Genomic DNA, 21,721 nt, shown 5'->3' on the forward strand with positions numbered 1-21,721 from the left:
CTACGCCAGGGCCACAGCAATGCAGGATCCGAGCCATGTCTGCAACCTACAGCACAGCTCACGGCAATGCCGGATCATCAACCCACTGAGCAAGGGCAGGAATCAAACCCGCAACCTCATGGTTCCTAGTCGGATTCGTTAACCACTGCACCATGATGGGAACTCCTCAACAGCTATTTTCTAAAGCCTTCCTGCCTGGCCTGTACAGAGCCAAGGAGACAGCCTAGAACTTCTAGATTGAAATGTAACATCCCAGCTTTTCTGACAGTGAGATGGGAGGCAAATAGTCCTAGGTGTCTGAAGGAAGCAGGACATTTTTCTTCCTTGAAGACTCTCTAGTCCAAAAAAGATCTGTGGTTTTGGGGATGGAGAAGGATAGACAACCTGTGATGGAGCTGTTGATACCACGGTGGGTTCTAAAGATGGGGCAGCCCAAAATAGAGGTCAGGAGGAGGGAGACAGAGATTCCTGACTCACTTCCTGGGAAGGAGAGCTCCGTTGTTTAAGAGAGTGGATTCATAAAGAAGGGAGCAGCCCCTTAAAATTCACACACTTTATTTACATTTATAGGAAAACTTTGAGCTCACAAAGTGCTGTCTTACATATTCTCCTTGGATTCTCACAAGAGGGTAGGGTTACTATTCCTACTTAACCGATGAATATGCTGACTCAGAGAAGTTAAGGAACTTGTTCAAAGTTACTGGCTAGTTAGCAGCAGTGCCAGGACCCTAGCCTGGTCTCTTGAGCCTTCCATGGCAGTCCTTCATCTTAACATTACTTCCAGGGGACAAAGGAGCATCTTCTGAGAGATGCTGCTCAGAGCTGCATTGTTATCTCAGGGGATGATGACGCTTCTCCCAGGTCTAGGCCTGCCCGGATTAGGCTATGAAGAACCTTATTTCCTTTGCCACTGGTTGGTTCAAGAAAGACCATGTGACACAATTCTAGCTAATTAGGTGGGAACGGGGGGGCTGCTGGACAGCCTCAGGGAAAACTTCTCTTGCTTCTAATGAGCCACAGAAAAGGGCAGTCTCTATTCCACTGGTTTTTGCATAGAACATGATGATCAGAACTGCTGTGGACAACTTGCTGCCTGGAAGACACCAGCATGCCAAAGAGGATGAGCAAAGAGACGAGACTCTGGGTTCCTGGTGACATCACTCAACCCTCCTCAGGCTGCTCGTCCTAGATACCACACTTCAGACATGGCGTAGACCAGGGAGAAAAAGAGTCAGAAAATGTTGTATCTTCTTTTTTTTGGGGGGGGGGGTCTGTCTTTTTGTCTTTTCTAGGGCTGTACTGGCGGCATATGGAGGTTCCCAGGCTAGGGGTCTAATCAGAGCTGTAGCCGCCGGCCTACACTAGAGCCACAGCAACATGGGATCTGAGCCCATCTGCAACCTACACCACAGCCCAGGGCAACACTGGATCCTTAACCCACTGAGCAAGGCCAGGGATCGAACCTGCAATCTCATGGTCCTAGTTGGATTTGTTAACTACTGAGCCATGACGGGAACTCTGTACCTTCTTCTTAAGAGTTAGGATAGTCTCCCCAAAAGATGCCCAGCAAACCACTCTCTTGACTTTTTGGCAAGCACTGGGTTCCATGGCTACCTCAAAGTCTGGGAATGCCATGGCTGTCTTATCATCTTAGTTGGGGTACAAATAGCAAGCACACCACACATAGAATTTTTATTATGTGCAGGTGCTGTGCTAAGTGTTATACCTGTATTACAATGCTCTAGGAGATGTACTATTAGAATCTTCATTTTATACATGAGGACATTGAAATATGGCATTAACATATTTTGCCCAAGGATCACTCAGCTTGGAAGTGGCAGAACTAAATTTTGAATTCAGGCCCCAGGACCCGTGTTCTTAATCATTACTCACCCCAGTTAAGAAGTGAGGTCAGCTTCCCTGGGGCACATGGCTGAGCAAAGGAGAGATGGGGATTTGAACAAAGTCGAAGCTCTGTTAGGAAAGAGGAAGAAAGAAATAGACGTTGGTTAACAAGGGCATCTGCTACCATTGACCCTGTTGGCTACTCTACCCATAGATTTCCTTTGAGGTGAGCTAGTAAATATCCTGATGGTTGAAGCCAGTTTGAGTGTTTCTCAAACTATTGCCTGTAGCCCAACTGTCCCAACTAAATCAAGTTATTATTGTGGCTAGAAAATCCTGCAGGGAAGAGAATGATTTGAAGGATGGCTAGGATTTAGAGCAAATGGATATTCCAGGCAAAAGGAAGGGCAAAAGAAAATGTCCAGAGGACTGGGCCGGAAATATAGAGTAAGACTGGGCTTTGAAGTCCTTGAATGCTGCATGGAGGCATGTGGGCCTCACTCTGGCAGCGAATCCTTGAGTAGGGGGGCGGCTGTGTGTCCAGAGGCCCATGACTGGAGAAAGGGGAGAGCTGGCTGCAAGAGCACCTGCCTGGTGAGAAAAGTTTGAATAAGGGTGCTGGTGTTGGAAATGGAAAGGGAGAGACACTCCAGGAGGTATTGAGAAAAAGTAAAGTGTGGGTCTTAGATGTTGGCGGGCGAGGAGTTCAAGGAATTTCTTTTTTTCCTTTTTAGGGTCCCACCCATTGCACATGGAAGTTCCCAGGCTAGGGTCGAATCAGAGCTACATCTGTTGGCCTACGCCACAGCCACAGCAATGCAGGATCCAAGATACATCTGCAACCTACATCACAGCTCACAGCAACACCAGATCCTTAACCCACTGAGCAAGGCCAGGAATCAAACCTACGTCCTCATGGATACTGTTGGGTTCGTTACCCCTGAGCCACAGTAGGAACTTCCTCAAGTCATCTTTGAAGTTTCATGCTTTGGTGACAGGAAGCTGGAAACCGGGAGCTTGCCTTGGGGAGGTTGAGGAGAGGGAGCAGGCTATGGTGGATTTAGTGTGACATCTGGAGGTTTGAGATGATGGGATACCCACATGGAGTGTAGGATCCAGACATTAGTGATGAGTGAGAACTACAGGCATCAGAAAAGGTGGAACTTCCAAGAAAAAGCATGCAGTGAAAGAGGAGAAGGCTGCCAAGGTTTAGACCTAAGGAAACCCAGCCTTACTTGGTCCCAAGAAAGGGGAGGCAAGAAAGCACATGAAAGAAAGATCAGCGATATAGGAAGAGAACCCGGAAAACAGAGCCAGGTAATGGGGGTTTCAAGAGAGAGGGGTCAACAGTGCTAAATCCCACCACTGTGGAGAAATCCACATTGGTGAAAGCGAACATCTTCACTACTGTAAAAGATGAGGTTTGGAAGCTGTGGTCTTTATAAACCGCCTGTGGGAATATAAGTTGGCACCATCCTTCAGAAGGGCAGTTGGGCAACATGTTTCAGAGGCCTTAAAAATGTATAAAATTGCTGATGCAGACATTCTTCATCAAAGACTATAACCCCAAAGACATAATAATTAAAGTTTATTGAGTACTTTCTCAACCAACGACACAGAGCCAAGGATGGCATTCTTTTAAGCCCTTTACATTTATTAATTTACTTAATCCCCAGGACACTCTTATAAGGTCAGTACTATTAATACTTTTTACAAGTAAATTTTCCTTTTGCAAATAAAGAAAATGAGGCTCAGAAAAGTTCTGTCATTTGAGCAAAGTCGAAAGAGCGAGGGATTGAGATTCCGGAAGAACAGCTGCAAGGCCCTTCTTAACCACCGGCCATTCTGCCTCTTGAAATGATTAGAAATGAACACAAGGCTGTGCCCTGAGGGTGTTCATTTTAGCGTTATAATAACAGGAAACAATCTAAATGCTTAACAGCTGGAGGTTGGCTAAAGTCTGCCTTCCAAATGAGAGCATGCGATATAGATGTTAAAAATCACGTCGTAGAAGAATACTCAATGACATGGGAAAATGTTGATGATATGTTTTTAAGTGAGAAAAGCTGTTTTCAAAACAGTATGATCCCACATGCAAAAAAAAAAAAAAGGGAAGATATTTGCTCTTATTCATACGCGTGTACGTTGGCGTGCGTATCTGGCTTGTGTGTGGGATGGCCTGTGCCACCACCAGGTAGCTCTTTCCTCTTCGCCCTGCCTAGCCTGGGAGCCCATCCTCAGAGCCCAGTCCATGTGGGATGGTCATTGCTATGCCTCTGGACTGAAGTACCACATATTTTAACAAAGACAAGCTGGATGTGTGTGGTGCTCCCTGCCCAAAGTGTCCTTTCCCTCAGGTTATCGAGGAACCTTACTTCTTAACAGGGCAAGACTCTAGGTGGTGTTAACTAGTGGAAGGACTTTAGAAAAATTGGGTAGAACTTGAAGGAAGAATATTTCAGAGCTATGGTGCCACTTAAGAATGGGTGTGAGAGAGGTGGTGGTTCCCTCCAAAGTAGGGATTCTGGAAACTGCCTGAAAGGAGGAGAGATCCTGCTCTTTGGGCCATGGCAGCAGGCCAGTCCCCTCCCCCTGGGGTCACTAGCTTTACAGAAGCCCCCACTCAGAATCCTCTTGGCTTTCTGTCCTTTGCTTTGCCCCAGCTCTATATCCATGTTCAGGCAAAGCCCAGAACTGACTGCTTAGAAAAATATTTAATTGAGCTTCCTCCTACAGTGCTTATTTCTGTCTCAATAAGGCCTTGGCATGCCATGGGTAGCTAAATATATTGGCTGTTTCCTTTACAATGCCAACTTAGTTTTTTTAATGTCCCTGAGTACTTCTACCCAGCTTTCCCCTTAGAGAGAATTTACAGCATTTGCCCTCTGTAACCCAGAAGAAAAAAACAACTGTGGAAGAGGTTAGCTTACTTAGGGAAGAGAAACCAAGAGATTATGTCTGTGCAGAAGTATCTCCCTTCCTTCCTTCCTTCTTTCTTCCCTCCCTCCCTCCTTTTCTTCTTTCCTTCCTTCCTTCTTCCCTTCCTCCCTTTCTACTTTCCTTCCTTCCTTCCATCCGTCCATCCTTCCTTCCTTTTTTCCTTCCTACTTCCAGCAACCAGCTATTGAACTTTTTCTGAGTTACTGGCACTGTGCCTAATGTGGAGACTATACAGATTTGTGGGGTTATCTCTAGGCTTTGGTTTCTGTACTTATAAAATATATCAGTGCAGATAGAGCTTTATAAACATTTTTAGAGCCACAGAGCCCCCTCAGTAAGCAAAAGCATATATGGAACTGCAATATATAAGACCAATAACATCAAAGCTACCATGATGGCAGTAGGGGTTGGGGGCCCCAAACTAGTCCTGGGCCACGCCCACCCTCCACTGAGACACCTCATTGGGACTCTGAGGCTCCCTCAGCTACAGCTGAAACCCACAGGCTGAGACGGTGTTTCAGGCTTTTCTTAGTATTCTCTCTTTGCCTCCATTTGGGCATGTGGCTAGCCCCTGCCTCCAGAAGGAGTCTACGCCTGCTACCTGGGAGCTCTGATGGAGGCTGGTGGGAGGTGTTCTTGCAGTACTTGGGATCATCAAGTCCTGGGAGTGGTCAAGTGACGATGGTTTGGTGGAAGAAAATAGGTTATCATCTGAAAGCAGGAGGAGTGTTGGCAGCTGAAAGGATAAGCACAGCCTGGTAGTAAGTTACAGATGGTTCTGGCCTCATTTGCCCATCTAGTGTTTCTGGAAGAGGACATAGGGGTGAAGAGCCCTCATTTTCCCATCTCCTTGGTTGGATAACCTCACGGTTCATAAGTCTCTACTTCGGAGAAATCACAAGAAACTTCCTTAGGAGATGTCAAGGTCTTTAGCATCTCACATGGACTTCACTCGCTGCAATATCAAGAAAGGCAAAGTGGGGAATGGTCTCCACATTTTACAGATGAGGAAACTGAGGCCCTGTGTGGTTGTCTCTTCCACAAAGAACACAAAGACTCACTTTTGAGACTATAGTGTAGACTAGACTGTATTGCACACCCTATCAGACTCCTGAGAGGTTCTTTCTGTTCTCTAACTTTTATTCACTTTGTTGTAATTGATATAAATCATTTCCTCTGCGTTTACCTGTTTCCTTCTAGTTGTCCAGAAAAATCTGAATTTGGATTTCCTATCCTTCTGACACATCATAGAAGGCAATAGAAATATTAGGGGGTCTTGAATGAATGACCCATAAGAGTTGTGGCAGATTTCCATCTCTGCTTTGGTCATCTTGGCAGAAGGCTCAAGGCCATGAGAATTTTAGGGTGCAGGTGATTTCAATTCCTGGGGAGTCTGTAATTCTCCAAATTGTATGACCATAGGGACTGAATACCAGACGTTCCTTTGGGTCTGCGTGCCGATGCTCTCAGCCTTTCCTAGCAGCCTTTCTCCTCTGGTCTGGAACCTTTTAGGGCATTCCAAGCCCCCGCGCCTCTCCCCCCGCCCCGGGGCTGGCCTGCAGTCAAGCATCTTCACACTCTGCTGCTTCCATCTGGAACTCCCTTCCTCGATTCCTGATGCTGGCTGCCTCCGGGCCTGCTTGCTATTCTGGTGCCCAAAGTCCCACACAGCTCTGCCAGCCAAAGCCACGGTGAACAGCAGCAGCCGATAAGGGTGGACTTCCCTGGAGGCAGAATGCTTGGGCAAGAGGATCCATGCAAGGTACCTCTGACCATTCTCCAAAAGGGTATCTTACCCAAAGAGAAACGACAAGCTACCAACTAGGATGAAGTAGCTGGAATGTATACAGTTGAGAAAGGGTATTATCAAGAGCTCAGAAAGAACATCTGGTTACCTTAGGGTTCTAAGATTCTCTATGGCATTGACTCTCCCTAAGTCATGAGATTTTTGCCTCATATAAGGTCAAATCCTTTCCAGAAACTCTTATTATTCTTCTGTAAAAAGGGGAGGGAGGTGAACACAACAATTGGGGGACCCAGCAAAGACCTGGGGAACGCGGCTGTTGAGCGTGGCTCTGGCTTCCTCTGGATAGCTTGTGTAACTTCCTGCCTCCAGGCGCATCCATTTGAGGTTTTAGGAAATATGATGCTGGAAGAAAAAGAGGAGAGGGTAGCATTAAATAGAAGATCAGACTTGTGGTTGCCAAGGGGTCTGGGAGTGAGTGGGATGGCCGGGGAGTTTGGGGTTAGCAGATGCGAATTATTGCATCTGGAGTAGATAAGCGATGAGGTCCTGCTATACAGCACAGGGAACTATATCTAATCCCTTGTGATGGAGCATGATGGGGGATAATGTGAGAAAAAGAAAGTATGTATGTGTATAACTGGGTCACTTTGCTGTACAGCAGAAATTGACAGAACATTGTAAATCAACCCTAATTAAAATTTAAAATAAATAAATAAATAGAAGTGGAAATAGGCCCTGGAGACCTCCGCACAAAGGGCTGTCTTACATAAACTTGTCCAAAACCGACCCAAACCTTGTTCTTCTTCAGGCAACGCCTGTCCCCTGTTCTCAGTCTCCGTGTGGTCAGTGGACTCCCCTGCTACCCTGCCTCACACCGGGAGTCATCCCCAATTCCTCCTCCCCTTTTCACTCCCAACATCTAAGCCGTGGGCAAGCCCCACCCCCCTTGTCTTGTTGATGATTCTCCTGCTGGCTCCTCTCTGGGGAGACAGGAGGGCTACAACTTTCCCTTCCATCAAACTCTGATCTCATGATACCAGCACTACAATTAACCCCACTTCCCATGAGCTCATGCCCACTTACCCCTTCCTGGCTCCACAGCGTCTCCACACCGTGCCCCTGGCCCTCTCCTGCCGTATCATTTTGTGTGGTCAGTCTCGTCTCGTCTCCCACAGACACACTAGTTTGACTCTTCCCTCAACACCTGGGCCTGAAATGCCAGCTTCCTTTCTGCTCCAAACTACCGGTTCTTCTAGGCCCATCTCCTATGGGAAGATTTCCCAATCTGGCCATCCCCTTTATCTCCATACTGTTTGTGTGTTGACTATTTCCAGCTTTGCACCAATTTGGCAGTTTATTCTATATTACTAGGTGTTGTCTTTTCAACCAGGTTGTAATCTTCTTGATGCTAAGGGTGTGGTAATACCTGTTTGAATCATCTCCCTCTCCACCCAAGGCAAGGACGTAGGAGGGAGGGAAATTAACATTTATCCAGGGCTTTAAGACATTATCTCATTGAATCCTTTCAACCCCAAGAATTGGATATTTTTTTGTCTCTTGTTTTATAGATGAGGAAACTGAAGTCCAGTGAAGTATTTTTACACTTACAGCTGGTTAGGCTGAGCCAGGATTCGAGACCAGATTTCCTTGATAATAGCATCTTTCATGACTCCATATCTCTATGCTTTTTTTTCTTTTTCCTTTTTTCTGGCTGCACCCTCAGCATGTGAAAGTTCCTGGGCCAGGGATCAAATCTGCGCCACAGCAGCGACCTGAGCTGCTGCAGTGATAACACTGGATCCTTAATCCGCCGTGCCACAAGAGAACTCTCATGTCTCTATGCTAAGGTGGAGCATAAATGCATTGAATCAGGAAAACATTTTGACACATGAAACTGATGTGTATTTAATATCATTACTAGCATTGAATCCATATATGTGTTTCTTTTAATCCTGCCCTGAAAACTCGAATCCCAGACTAATCTACTCTAATGGTAATGTTTTTTGAGGATGCTAGAAGCAAGTTTTATGGTCCATGTCTCTTTAAAAATGTCCTAATTATTGTTTCTGATGTATGATTCTTCTAAAATTTTTGCTTGCTGAGAAATGGCCCAGGGATGTCTGATGTTGCTTCCGAACTGAACAGCCAGGAAGGAGACCGTAATAGCTGGTAGTGTGTCTCTCACGAGGCTGGTGCCTCAGCAGGTGTTTCTGTCCTTGCAAATGATTAGATTGTCATCAAAAGAACAGCAAATTCTTGAGATAGAACTCTCTCTCTCTCTCTATATATATATATATATATTGATATTAATAGATATTATAAGTGCACATACCTCATCCGGGTTCCCTGATGTCAGAAAATCTCCCATGATCCCCAAAGAAAAATATTCCATTGAGTTAGATTGTGAATAAAAGGGTGGGGCGGGGGAGAAAGGGGAGCATGCAAGCACATGAGGAAGATGTATAAAGGAAAAAAGAAACAAAGAAGAAAAGGAGGAATGGAAAAAGGCTGAAAGGAAGCTCAATAGAAGGTCTTGTCCATTAAGTGGATGGAAAATAGGTCTTGAAACTTCAAAATTGGGAGGAAAAACAGATTTTGTCTTAAGTGTCCATCTACCCCTGCCCCCCACCCCCAATCCTTTTTCTTGTCCTGAGAAGGTGAATATAGCTTCTGGTGGTTTGGGATTTAGGCTGAGTTGTTATGGTGGATCAGCCTTGACTACGTCATGCTGTGGAGAGCATGACTCCCACCTTAATGAAAGATGACCCTGGTGACTTTGGAAGAGTTTCACTCTTGGAGGGTCGGGTGGGGGTGGTGAGCTTGGCAATGGGAAGCAGATTGCCTTGGTTCTGCAGATCTCTCCTCGGCTTCTGGCCTCTGCAGAGGAAATGTTTAGATGCCCTACTGGGGGCTTCTGGATGGAGGTGCTGGATTGGAAACATCTTCTCAAGCAAAATGAGCTCCTTGGTGCATGAGTGCCTCCCTCACAGTCGAAACTTCATAGCAGGGCAGGAACGAGCCAAGAGATGGATTTGGGGTCAGGAGAATTGGGTGCTAGTCCTGCTTTTCCAGGCCAGCCTCTTCTTCGCTCTAAGACTCAGTGTCCTCTGAGTGTAAAGGGCTGGACTCCATCCGGGATCCTCCTGCTCAGAGCCTTAGGGAGTTATAGTCCCATGAGAAGAGCAGCCCCATAGGGCTGCACACCCAGCTCCCTCCGCCCCCTCATCAGGTGCTCCACATTCCCAAGGGGAGAAAGCGGCCTGCTTTTCCTGCCAGGGTCCCCTGAGTGGTCCCTGACATTTTCTGCTTCTGCAGCTGGCTCTGAGGAGTCACAGCCCTGGGGCTCATCAGGAGGTTGTTCAAGGTCATTAGGGATGTTGCGGGGATGGGGAGGAGACCAGAGGCTGGAGGGATCCTTGCTACGGGGACTGGAGAGGTGGGCCAAAGAGAGAAATAGGGTTTTCCCTGCCCAGGCCGAGCAGGCTGCTTCTTTATGAATAGGGCGTGATATTGCTCATCCCACAGATCTTACACCTTCTCGAGTGCAGCGATGTTATAAATGGCTTTCCTGGAGGAACTCCCCAAGAAATGATCTTGTCTGCCCCACCTCTGTGGTAGTTTTAAAACACTTTTCCCAAATTCTTTGACCATCCTCTTCTAGAGCGGTGGGAATCTGTCTCCCTTCCCCTGGAATCTGGCCTTGTGACTACTGGACAAATCAATACAGTAGTTGAGGCGCTGTACCCATATCTGGGCCCAGGTCTTCAGAAACTGGCAGCTGCCACTTCTGTCTCTTGGGACGCTTGCTCTTGGAAGCCAGCCACTGTGCCCAGGGGAAGCCAAAGCAGCCTGTGAAGAGCAGAGACCACGTGGGGAGGAACGGATGCTCAGAGCCTGTGGCTCTGGCTGAACACCCAGTGCCAGGGTGCCAGCTCTGTGAGTGAGCCGTGCTGGAGCCCCCAGTGTGGTCAGTGCCTGGAGCAGAGGGCAACTGCCCCCATCTGGCCCTGAGCAAGTTGCGGGTACCTGAGCATAAAAAACTCTTCTTGCTCTTATAACCACAAGGTCGTGGGGACGTGTGTTATCCAGCACAGAACACAACTGACCCTGGTGCTGGGGAGCAACCCCTGAGTCCTTCCAGACAGTTGTCTCTATTTTTCTTAAAACAGCTGCCACCCCATCTGTCCTGGAGACTCTTCTATATCTGGAGAAAATTCAACTCATCTTTCTGAACCAAGATGGTGATTTGTAGGAATTTTATTCCTGGAAGCCCACTCCCTTCCTTTCCCATTGTACCCCACCCTCACAAGCCCCACGCCCCACCTCCTCTTATTTTTTTTTCTCTTCCATCTTTCCAGCAGATGCCTTCTTTTCAGCCTCAGGCTCCTGCTACAACCGCAAGGGACTTGACCTCATGTGCCCATGTGGGAATCTCAGGAGTGCTCCGCGGGTGAGCGTCTGTGTACACGTGTATGTACATGTAGGCAGGGGGTGTGTAGGTGTGTGCGTGTGTGTAGGGAGGAGAGTGTTGCAAACATTGGAGGTGGGTAGTAGGTAGTCGAAGAGCTGATAATTTTTTGTTTTTGTTTTTGCTTTTTACAGCGGCACCTGCAGAATGTGGAGGTTCCCATGCTAGGGGTTGAATTGGAGCTATAGCCGACGGCCTACACCACAGCCATAGCCGTGTGGGATCTAAGCCACGTCTGCGACCTATACCACAGCTCAAGGCAATGCCAGATCCTTAACCCATTGAGTGAGGTCAGGGACTGAACCCGTAGCCTCATGGATCCTAGTCGTGTTCAGAACCAGCTGAGCCACAATGAAACTCTGAAGAGCTGATCATTTTGATTGCTGAGGTTTTGGCGGGTCAATTGGAAACCATCCATTCTTTTTTTTTAAAGATACTTAAAAATTTAAGTCAACTTTTTCTGGTTATCCCATTCTGCATTTTTCAAATGTCCTAGAAGGATATGGATTCCTTTTGTAATGAATGAGATAAAACTCACCTTTAATCCCCACACTCAAGAGTTGACCGGAATTTATATTTTGGTAAATTTCCTTTTGGTCTTTTGTCTCTACTCGAACATCTATTGAATATTTGAGATCATGCCATGAATACAGTTTGTGTCTTGACTCTTCACTGTACTTCATATTTTAAGAATCTCTCTCTCCCAATAAATACTTTTCCAGGAGTTCCTGTTGTGGCTCAGCAGGTTAAGAATCTGTCTAGTATCCATGAGGATGCGGGTTTGATCCCTGGCCTCACTCAGTGGATTAAGGATCTGGTATTGCTGCAAGCTGCAGAGTAGGTTGCAGATGTGGCTTGGATCCAGCGTTGCCATGGCTGTGGTGTAGGCCGGCAGCTGCAGCTCCAATTCAGCCTCCAGCCTGGGAACTTCCATACGCTGTGGGTGTGACCCTAAAAAAAAAAAAAGATGTCTTACAGTATTTGTCTTTGTCTGACTTATTTCACTAAACATAATATCCTGCAAGTCCATCATGGGTGTTGCAAATGGCAAATTTTCATTCTCTTTGTGGCTGAGTTGTGTCCCATTGTATGTGTACCCCACACCTTCTTTATCCATTTGCCTGTTGGTAGACACTTAGGTTGCTTCCACAGTTTTGCAATTGTAAATAATGCTGCTGTGAACATTGAGGTGCACCAAACCTAATTTTTAATGGCTTGATAATGTTATAGCATAAATAAATATTTGCTTGTTTATTTAATTTGTTTAGCATTTATCATTATATGTATATCACAACCTAAATGTCAAATAAATAGGTTATGGGTGTGTTGCCAGCAGCAACAGCTCCGATTAGACCCCTAGCCTGGGAACCTCCATGTGCTCCATGTGCTTTTTAGGTGTGGCCCTAAAAAGACAAAAGACAAAAAACCAAAAAACAACCCTCTGAACACTGGATAGGCTCCTGATGTGCAGCATAAAACCGCAGAGACCATCCCTTCTGAAGTGTCTGCTTGACTTCAGGAACCATCTTCTGACGGTCTGAATGTCTCACTCTTTCACTAAGAAGACCAGGGATGCGGAGCCCAAGGAAAGAAAACACCAGGTGAAGAGATGTGAGAAAGTATGTCGCTGACAGAAAAAAAATCTTACCTTATGAATATTTGAATGCCTAGGGAGATAGTTTTCATTTTCTTGCCCGACTTAATATGAGGAAGGAAGAGAAGAGAACTAACAATAGTCACATGGGTAGAGGCCCTCCATCCATTAGCTCATTTAACCTTTCCAAGGACCCTGGGTTATTATTATTCCCATTTTACAGATGAGGAAACTGAGCTCTGGGAGGTTAGATAACTATCAGAGTCAGATAGTCAGACAGCTGATAAGGGAAGAGGCGGGATGTGAACCCAGGACCATCCAGCTCCAGAGCCAGTGGAATGAGAGCTGCCATCTGCCCCCTGAAGTTCAGCAGCAAGGTAGAGGGAGGTGTGTGGGTTTGACCCTAGCTCCCTCCGCTCCCTCCTTCCTGTTCCAATTTACTCTTTCTCCCTTTGAGTCCAAGGGATTGAGATGAAGTCTTAAGGAACCCCTTTCCAACTGTCACAAGATAGAGGACACCATCGCCCAGAAGTTATTGAAACTCTTTTCCTGGGAGTTCCTATCATGGCTCAGCAGAAATGAACCTGACTAGGATCCATAAGGACATGGGTTCAATCTCTGGCCTTGCTCATCGGCCTAAGGATCCAGTGTTGCTGTGAGCTGTGGTGCAGGTCACAGATGCGGCTCCGATCTGGCATTGCTGTGGCTGTGGTGTAGGCTTGCAGCTAAACTCCAATTGGACCCCCTTACCTGGAAACCTCCACATGCCACAGGTTTGGCCCTAAAAAATCTGCATCACAGTCAAAGCCTCCTACCTTCACCCTGCCTGGATGGGCTCTGGAGGACCCTGCCCAGCAGAGGATTTCAGGGGTTGCGGGGGAGCCCTCTGCTGCTGTTCTGACCTGCATTCCTAGGAGCAGGGAGGGGAAGGAGGGTGCTGCTGGCAGGGAAATGCCAGGGAGTTGGGCAGATCAAGGAGTATTAATAATGTGACCTTGGGCTGCTAGGCCTGCCCTCAGCATCTGTCGCAGGGGAGGTGCCCATAGGGATGTACAGGGCGCCCGAACCCTATGTTTAGACCCCAGCGTGCTCAGGACGATTGCCCCTTAATCAGAGCTTTTGTCCAAACCCTCCCTCTCCCGGCCACTAAATTGCATCCCTTAGCCCTTCATATTTCCTTTGCAGGATCTGTCCTCCAGGGAGCCACCCCAAATGGACCCCATGTGGCTCTGTTTAGATACCTCATTCCATTTGGGTAGTTTCATCTGGGGGAGACATTCAAACTATTTAAAAACAGTAAGAATGAGTTTAGTTCTAGACCAGTCTTCACAGATAGTCAGCTCGGAAGGCAGGCGGACCTCTGCTGGGGCAAGTGTTAACTCTTTAGTCGCTGGACCAGAGGGAGGTTAGGAAGGTGCCTGGAGAGAGAGTGGAGGTAGCCAGGGGCACTCTTGGGGCTCAGGGCATTGGCTTCTTACCGAGTGGTATAGGATGTTTGCAGTATCTGAAGAATTGGTACTACCATTTCTGTGTGTCCAGGTATGGCTTAGATGGGAAATGATGTGGCCCAGCCCATGGTTTCTTAGGGTCATTGTAAATGAGTCTTTCTAGACCCCTCATCCCCATAGGTCCCTCTTCCTCTGCAGCTCCACCCAGAGCCTAACAAGCTCTGGAGTCCTGTTCCTGCAGCTGCCAAGTTCCAGCTCATCAGAGATGAACTTGACAGGGCCTGAAGCCCCTTTCCAGTTCCACAAATGAGGGGTCCTCCATCTTTAGTCTCCCCACAGGTGTATGCACCCGAGATGCCTCCCTCACAGCAGGCACCCAATCAAAGGTGCTTGAGAAAGCATTTGGTTTGGGGTGGGTTAAATTTAGGTTACATTCCCATTTGAGAAGTTAAGGCCCACAGCTCTCAAGGGCTATGAGGCCAACCAGTATTCTCTCCCCCAGGGAATCTGATCATTCCTCTCTCTCTAGGTGGCAGGACACTGACCCGAAATTCCAGAAGCTGAGCTTCCAGTCCTGGTTCTACCATCACCAGCTCCATGGCCCTGAGTGAGAATTTGCCCTCTCTGGCCTTTACTTTCCTCCTCCTCACAACAGATCTGGAAAAGCTAATGTCCAAGCTTGTTCAACCCACAAGAATATGATTGTGTGTTTCCCTTTTCATTGCTGCAGTGATGGAGCTTTCATTATGGTTAAGAAAGTGGGGTGGGGAAGCCGATGGTCTGGGTTCAATGCTGCTTCAGCCACTTTAATACTACTAGCCTCGGGATAATAGGAGGGTAGTCGGGTGGGTTAAATAACACCGTAAAGGTTTTGGGCTTTTTTTTTTTTTTTTTTTTTTTTGCTTTTTAGGGCCACACCTGAGGCGTATGAAAGTTCCTAGGCTAGGGGTTGAATCGGAGCTGCAGCTGCCAGGCTACACCACGGCCACAGCAACGTGGGATCTGAGCCCCATCTGTGACCGACATCATAGCTCACAGCAACGTCAAATCCTTAACTCACTAAGCAAGGCCAGGGATTGAACTTGCATCTTCATGGGTACTAGAGCGGTTCATAACCTGCTGAGCCACAACAGGAACTCCCACAACGTAATTTTTTTTTTTTTTGTCTTTTTAGGGCCACACCCTCGGCATATGGAAGTTCCCAGGCTAGCAGTTGAATCGGAGCTGTGGCTGCCAGCCTATGCCACAGCCACAGCCACATCAATGCCAGATCCCAGCTGCATTTTGACCTACACCGCAGCTTGCAGCACACTGGATCCTTAACCCACTGAGTGAGGCCAGGGATTGAACCTGTGTCCTCATGGATGCTAGTCGGGTGTGTTAACTGCTCAGTCACAATGGGAACTCCATACACCATAGTTTTTATAGAGCACTTGCTTCTTAGTATGCTCTCAATAAACACTGTCTGTTTTTGCTGCCTCTGGCTAAATGTGGGTTTAAAAGGCTGTGTCTTATCTCTCTGTTACTAACTGATACCCAAAGTGCCACATTCTAAGCCTCGTTGATTAGCCTGTGAGCAGGTTCCAGGGTCTCTGTCCTGTATTGGAAGGTACAGAACTAATGGCAAGTTCTTCTCTGAAGTCCTACTCTGTTCCAGATCCTGTACCAGACACTTGGCATCCACTTTCGTGTTTCATCTTCACAGCAACGGCAAGAGATACGTATTTTTTTAATTCAATGAATTTTATTATATTTATAGTTGTACAACCATCAAAGAGATCAGTGTTATTCACCCCTCATTTTTCCCCTCAGGAAATGAAGACTCAAAAAGATGAAAGCCGCAACATTAATAAGCCATTATAGATTCAGACCCAGTCCTGGGGGCTCCAAGCCCAGAAGGAACTCCTCTGGAAAGACAATTTCATGTCAGCCCAGGCCCTTTAGGGGCAGAAAGCTGACACCTGCATGTAGAGAAGGAAGCTGTCCTTGGGGGGGGGGGGGTGCAGCATTTCCCCTAAAGCCATCTCCCTCTTCTTTCAAGTCAGGCTTAAAGATCCAAACCACAAAGGAAGATGAAAGAATCTTGTTGATGAAGGCCTCCACCCTGAAAAAAGGAAGGGGGGAAAAAAGGGAGAAAGAAAGAAAAGAACAGAGGGAGGGGGGAGGGAACAATCAGAGCAATCCTTGACAAATATTTTCTGTTAATAAATTCCATTTTGCCTCTAAAATGTTTGCCAACTATCTAAGCAGGAAAAATTTTTCACATACCAGGGCAAACCGTCGCCGAAACGCCTCTCCAGTTGGCCTGCCCGCGGCCCCTGTTTCCATAACCTCCCAGTAGGCAGCCTCTCATGGACTCTGCGGTCGTCCTCCAGGAAGACCTGGCTTTTCCATGAAGGGCTTCGGGGGCATTTAGATGCTCGCTCTTCCCAGCCTGGGCAGGAGGTGCCCTGGAAGCCCGGCAGGCCTTCCTGTGTCCCCTGCCCTCCTCTCCTCCCATCTCTTCCCTTCCTCTCCTTTCCTCTCTCTCTGAACCAGAGTGTGGAAAGCACCTGCCTCAACTGCGATCCTGCTTCCCTTCCAGGCACATCCTCTTCCCCCGACCCGAGTCCTCTCTCTGCCCTCTCCTCCAGGCCTTCCTCTTCTCCTTCCTCCTCCCAAACTTGTCTTTATTGGGTTGGGAGGGAAGACGTTCTCAAACCCTTGGTGTCATCCTCCAACGCTCTGCCTTCACACACTCAGAGACACAACAAATCTTCCTGCTGGTCCACTGGTGGCTGCCATTTTTGAAAAGGGTATCAGGTCTTAGTGCTGGGTCTTGAGGAATTTCTAGCTAGCACCAAGGACTTGTTCATTTTGTTATATCGAATTTGCTTTGGGGTGAGACTTTGTGAAGATCCTATGGGTAGATATGTGCCAAATTGCACCCCTCAGGGGCTCCTGAAATCATCTGGGGGAGTATCTGGATGGAAAAAAAAAAGGCATTTGTCAATGTGGAGCAAATGTGGATCTAGTTAGAACTAAAATGAGGCCAGAGGGTTGATTATCTTTCCCCCTGATGGACCATCTTTCTGTCTCCAGCTCAACTTTTCCCTTCCTGGAATAGAAAGTCTGGCTTCTACCACATTGTTTCACTCAGGCCAACTGGGAAAGTGGTATCTGACACACCTACTTGTCTCAGAAGGAAATATGTCCACTCTTCTGTGGCCTGACCTTAGTGTTGAGTTTCTCTCATTTTTCCCTCTGGTGTTCTTTGGAGATTTTTTTTTTTAGGGGGAGGGTGTGAGGATTTCTAATTTCATTAGGTCATAAAATCAGGGCCTTTGGGCAAGCAGAACTTTGCTGGGGTCACCGGGTCCCAGGACGAACCTCTGTTTAAAACAAATCTTCCCTCCTCTTTTCCTTCCTTTAGCAACTCTTTATTGACACTGTATTCTAGGATGCGAAATGAGACAGATGCTTGCCTTGCTTGAATGTATTGTCCGGAGGAAGAGATAATGCAAAACACCAATGTAGGTCAGTCAGCATAGTGTCATAAGTACAGCAGGAGCCATCTTAAATCTTTCTAATGTTGTGTTTTGTCCCCGGCGATTTTTTATTTGTTTGTTTAATGTTTTTTAGGGCCACACCCATGGCATATGGAGGTTCCCAGGCTAGGGGTCGAACTGGAGCTGCAGCTACGGGCCTACGCCATAGCCATAGCAACACCAGATCTGAGTTGTGTCTGTGACCTATACCACAGCTCACAGCAACGCCAGATCCATAACCCACTGAGCAGGGTCAAGGATTGAACCCGCATCCTCATGGAAACTAGTCGGGTTCATTACCTCTGAACCACAATGGGAACTCCTCCCCAGCAATTTAAAGCTTCATTTTTAGAATATGCTTTTTGACTCTGTCATTCTACTTCTAGAGTTTGTTCTTATTTTTGTGTGAGATACCACTTGCATGTGGTAATTTGTCGTAGAATTGTTTATAATTGCAAATGATTAGAAATATTCCCAAAGTCCATCAGTAGGGTGTTGGTTAAATACGCCATGGTATATCCATAGAAAAGAATAACATCCATCAGTAAAAAACCAAAAACCATCGATCCCTACCCCAAGCAAACCAAATAGGCAAAACAGAAACAAAAAACCAACAAAAAAAAGCAACAACAAAAAAGCTTTTTTGGGGGGTACAAATCTGTAATAATCTTCAAGAGACATTGTTAAGCAAAAACATAAGGTAAAGAACAGGGAGTTTAGTGAGTTTTCATTTTCGTAAAGAAAAGGAAAAAAGAGTATGAGTACCATACGTGTGTGTATTTGGTTGTGTGTGCGCAGAATATCTGAGAGGCCATAAGATAGGGGTGCTGTTTGGCTTTGGAGTAAGATTTGAAGGGAGACTATTCACTGGATCCCCATATGTACTTTTTTGTTTGATTGATTGTTTGTTTGTTTTGCTTTTTAGGGCCATACCCAAGGCATATGGAGGTTCCCAGGCTAGGGGTCCAATCGGAGCTATGGCTGCTGGCCTGCACCACAGCCACAGCAATGCAGGATCCGAGCCGTGTCTGCAAACTACACCACAGCTCACAGCAACGCCAGATCCTTAACCCACTGAGCGAGGCCAGGGATCGAACCTGCAACCTCATGGTTCCTAGTGGGAGTTATTTCCATTGCAACATGATGGGAACTCTCCCTACATGTACTTTTAAAATCTGTGGATATTGTATTTCTTCTAATATTTAAATTTCACTTTTAAAGAAGAAGAACAAGGGGAGGTAGGCAAACAAAATGTGGATGCCCTTTCTAAAGCAGGCAGCAGCTGTGCAATTTTATGCATTAATATGCAGGTCTAGAAATTCCTGTTTTTGAATGTATATAGGTATGTGCGACTGGGTCACCTTGCTGTACAGTGGAAAACTTACAGAGCCCTGTATACCAGCTATAATAGAAAAAAATCAAAATCATTAATAATAATAATAAAAAAAGAAGTTCCTGTTGTTGTTCAGGGGGTTAAGAACCTGGCATAGTGTCCGTGGAGATGTGGGTTCCACCCCTGACCTGGCGCAGTGAGTTAAGCATCCACCATTGCTGTAGCTGCTGCATAGGTCACAGATGTGGCTGGGATCCCTCCTTGCTGTGGCTGTGGTATAGGCCTGCAGCTGCAGCTGCAGTCCCAAGCCTGGGAACTTCTATGTGCCACAGGCGTGGCCCTAAAAAGAAAAAGAAAATACAGATCTAATATTGCCAGATCTTCTAATGTTTTTTAATCGCTCTGCCCTTTTTAAGTAAACCATGTCTCAGTACACATAGATAGATCTGCCTTGTTGTTTGTTTTTTCTTTTTTTGGGTTTTTTTTGGCTGCACCCATGGCATGAGGAAGTTCCCAGGCCAGGAACTGAATCTGAGCCATAGCTGCAACCTATGCCTCAGCTGTGGAATGCCAGGCCTGGAATGGAACCAGTGCCATCACAGAGACAATGCCAGATCTTAACCTGCTGCACCATAGTGGGAACTCCTGCCTCATTGTTTTTAGTGGCTTCAATATTTCATAACGCTGTTCTTGCCAATAATCACCGCTGATGACGCTAACAGTAAAACTGATTACATCATCTGCCAAGATTGGTGTGGTGGTAGATGTATTGTTTTTCCAGCAGGAGCACTATTTGTGTGATTAGAATCCCATAAATCCTTCAGCCTCTGAGAAGATTGTGGAACCTCCCTTTGGCGGCTAGTCACAGGTAGAACAAACAGCTCTTCTTTCTTCTGTCTCACCTGGATTGCTCCTGCTCAGACATTGTAAGAATGTTCATAGAATATGATTTGGCAAAGTTTTAAGGGTTGGACAGAACAGTTAGTCCTCGTTCTACCTGATGGCGTGATGTTAGATGAAAGTCATCATTTCCCAGAAGGATCCTTTTTCTTTTCACATATGGGCGTCCAGAGCTGCTTTTAACCTCCTCCCGGTACTACTGCGAGGCTCGGGGAGACCACACAGGTCAGAGCCATTTGGGCCCCTGGAGAAAGATGCTACAGGAACCTGGGAGATTATCTTCAGAGGTAGGAAAGCCCAGGGCGCCCATGTGAGCCTACCGTCTCTGGAAGGATCCACACGTAATCAATCACCTCAGCAACGCTATCAGACAGGTATTATTATCTCCAGCTCACGTGGGAAACTGAAGATCAGAGAAATTTTTAAAACTTACCTAAAACCTTTCCAGGTCTTTCAGTTTTAAAAGAGATGCTGGAAATAATAATTATTTGAGGAATCGTCTAACAATGAAAAAATGTTGGTTCAAAAAAAGTTAACAGGTCAGGTCTATAAACTGTGTCCAGTCTGAGTCCATCGGTGTGGGCACCTGGGGTGGGGACTCCAGGATCCCTTAGGGAGCTACTGTCTTTACTGGGGAGTGAGGTAATGAAAGCCATCGAGGACAGGGACAGTGGGATGGCAGGGCAAGGACAGATGAGGGGTGTGTGTGTGTGGGGGGGGATCTAGTGACAATTGAATGTGGGAGATAAGGGATAAAGAGAGGTGGCAGGAGACCTGAGATTCTTAAGACTGAATGGTTTGTAGGATGGAGTGATTTATAAGCAAAATAGAATGAGAGTGGCTCTGGAATAGGAAGATCTGGATTTCCCATTGTGGCTCAGCAGGTTAAATATCCAACTTAGTGTCGGTGAGGATACAGGTTCGATCCCTGGCCTCACTCAGTGGGTTAAGGATTCAGGGTTGCCACAAGCTGCAGGGTAGGTCGTAGATGCAGCTTTGAATCTGGCATTGCTGTGGCTGTGGCGTAGGCCTGCAGCTGCAGCTCCAATTCAACTCCTAACCTGGACACTTCCTTATACAGCAGCTACGGCCATTAAAAGAAAAAAAAAGTCAGGAAGAGCAATTCAATGCTCACCGTTTCTCCACCGTTTGGGGTAAAATTTGGGTTTTTTTTTATCATTAAATAAAGTTACCTTGTGAGGTAGGTACTGAATAACATAACGCAGGTAAAGTGTTTATGGTGCTCAAGACATTCGTTGTCACAAACATTTGCATTCATTTTCTCCACTTCCATTTTTCTTCCAGTCTATGTGATCTGGGTGGAGTAAGAAGCTCTGGTCTGGCCGTGGGTGAACCCCGTTCTCCCGACACGATGGTAATAGGTCTGGGGGTGGTCATGTGACCCAACCCAGACCAGTCAGAGCCGATGAGAACCACTCCTGGCACTTCCATCGGAACTGGAATGGAGGTGAGGTGGGACTTGCACTGCTGTGGCCATCTTGCCACCCCGGGGGAGAACAGGTTTGAGATGGAGCCAACCAGAGTCAGCAGACCTGAGAGAGAAGAGAGAAATCAGGGCTTGAGAAAGTCATTTATATCTGTCCATCTGCCTCAGCTCGATGCTGGAGTTTTCAGCTTACACTTGAGCCAGTGTAATAAATAAATACATCTGAACAAACAAACCTGTAAACAGCATAAGTGGCCAAAGACAGAGGAAAGTAAGTGGACCCCTGGATATTTGGGACCCCTGGATATTATCCACCTCAGTCCCTTGGGGATTTCATGGGGGTGGGAGGAATTCTCCTTTCCTGCCCACACCACTGTAACAGCATCACATGAGGCTTCCAGATTAGTGAAAACTGAGACTACAGTCAAGGGTGAGTCAGAGGTGAAACAGGGGAGGCCAAGAGACTGCAGAC

General features: G+C 46.7%; 1 long non-coding RNA gene across 3 annotated transcripts; it reads left to right on the forward strand.

Moving 5' to 3' along the window:
• The first annotated feature begins 6,391 nt into the window (after positions 1 to 6,391).
• On the forward strand, positions 6,392 to 16,170 carry LOC125122269 (uncharacterized). 3 transcript variants are annotated; one of them, XR_007133751.1, is made up of 5 exons: positions 6,392 to 6,547; positions 10,891 to 10,982; positions 12,520 to 12,619; positions 14,572 to 14,649; positions 15,700 to 16,170. It is a non-coding gene; the product is annotated as an uncharacterized LOC125122269 (long non-coding RNA). The 3 variants fall into 3 exon arrangements; XR_007133750.1 differs by having other exon boundaries at positions 12,520 to 12,601; XR_007133752.1 differs by having other exon boundaries at positions 10,894 to 10,982; positions 12,520 to 12,601.
• Positions 16,171 to 21,721: the final 5,551 nt, after the last annotated feature.

The sequence above is a fragment of the Phacochoerus africanus genome, chromosome 3, assembly GCF_016906955.1.
Source record: "Phacochoerus africanus isolate WHEZ1 chromosome 3, ROS_Pafr_v1, whole genome shotgun sequence".
NCBI classification, from domain to species: Eukaryota; Metazoa; Chordata; class Mammalia; order Artiodactyla; family Suidae; genus Phacochoerus; species Phacochoerus africanus.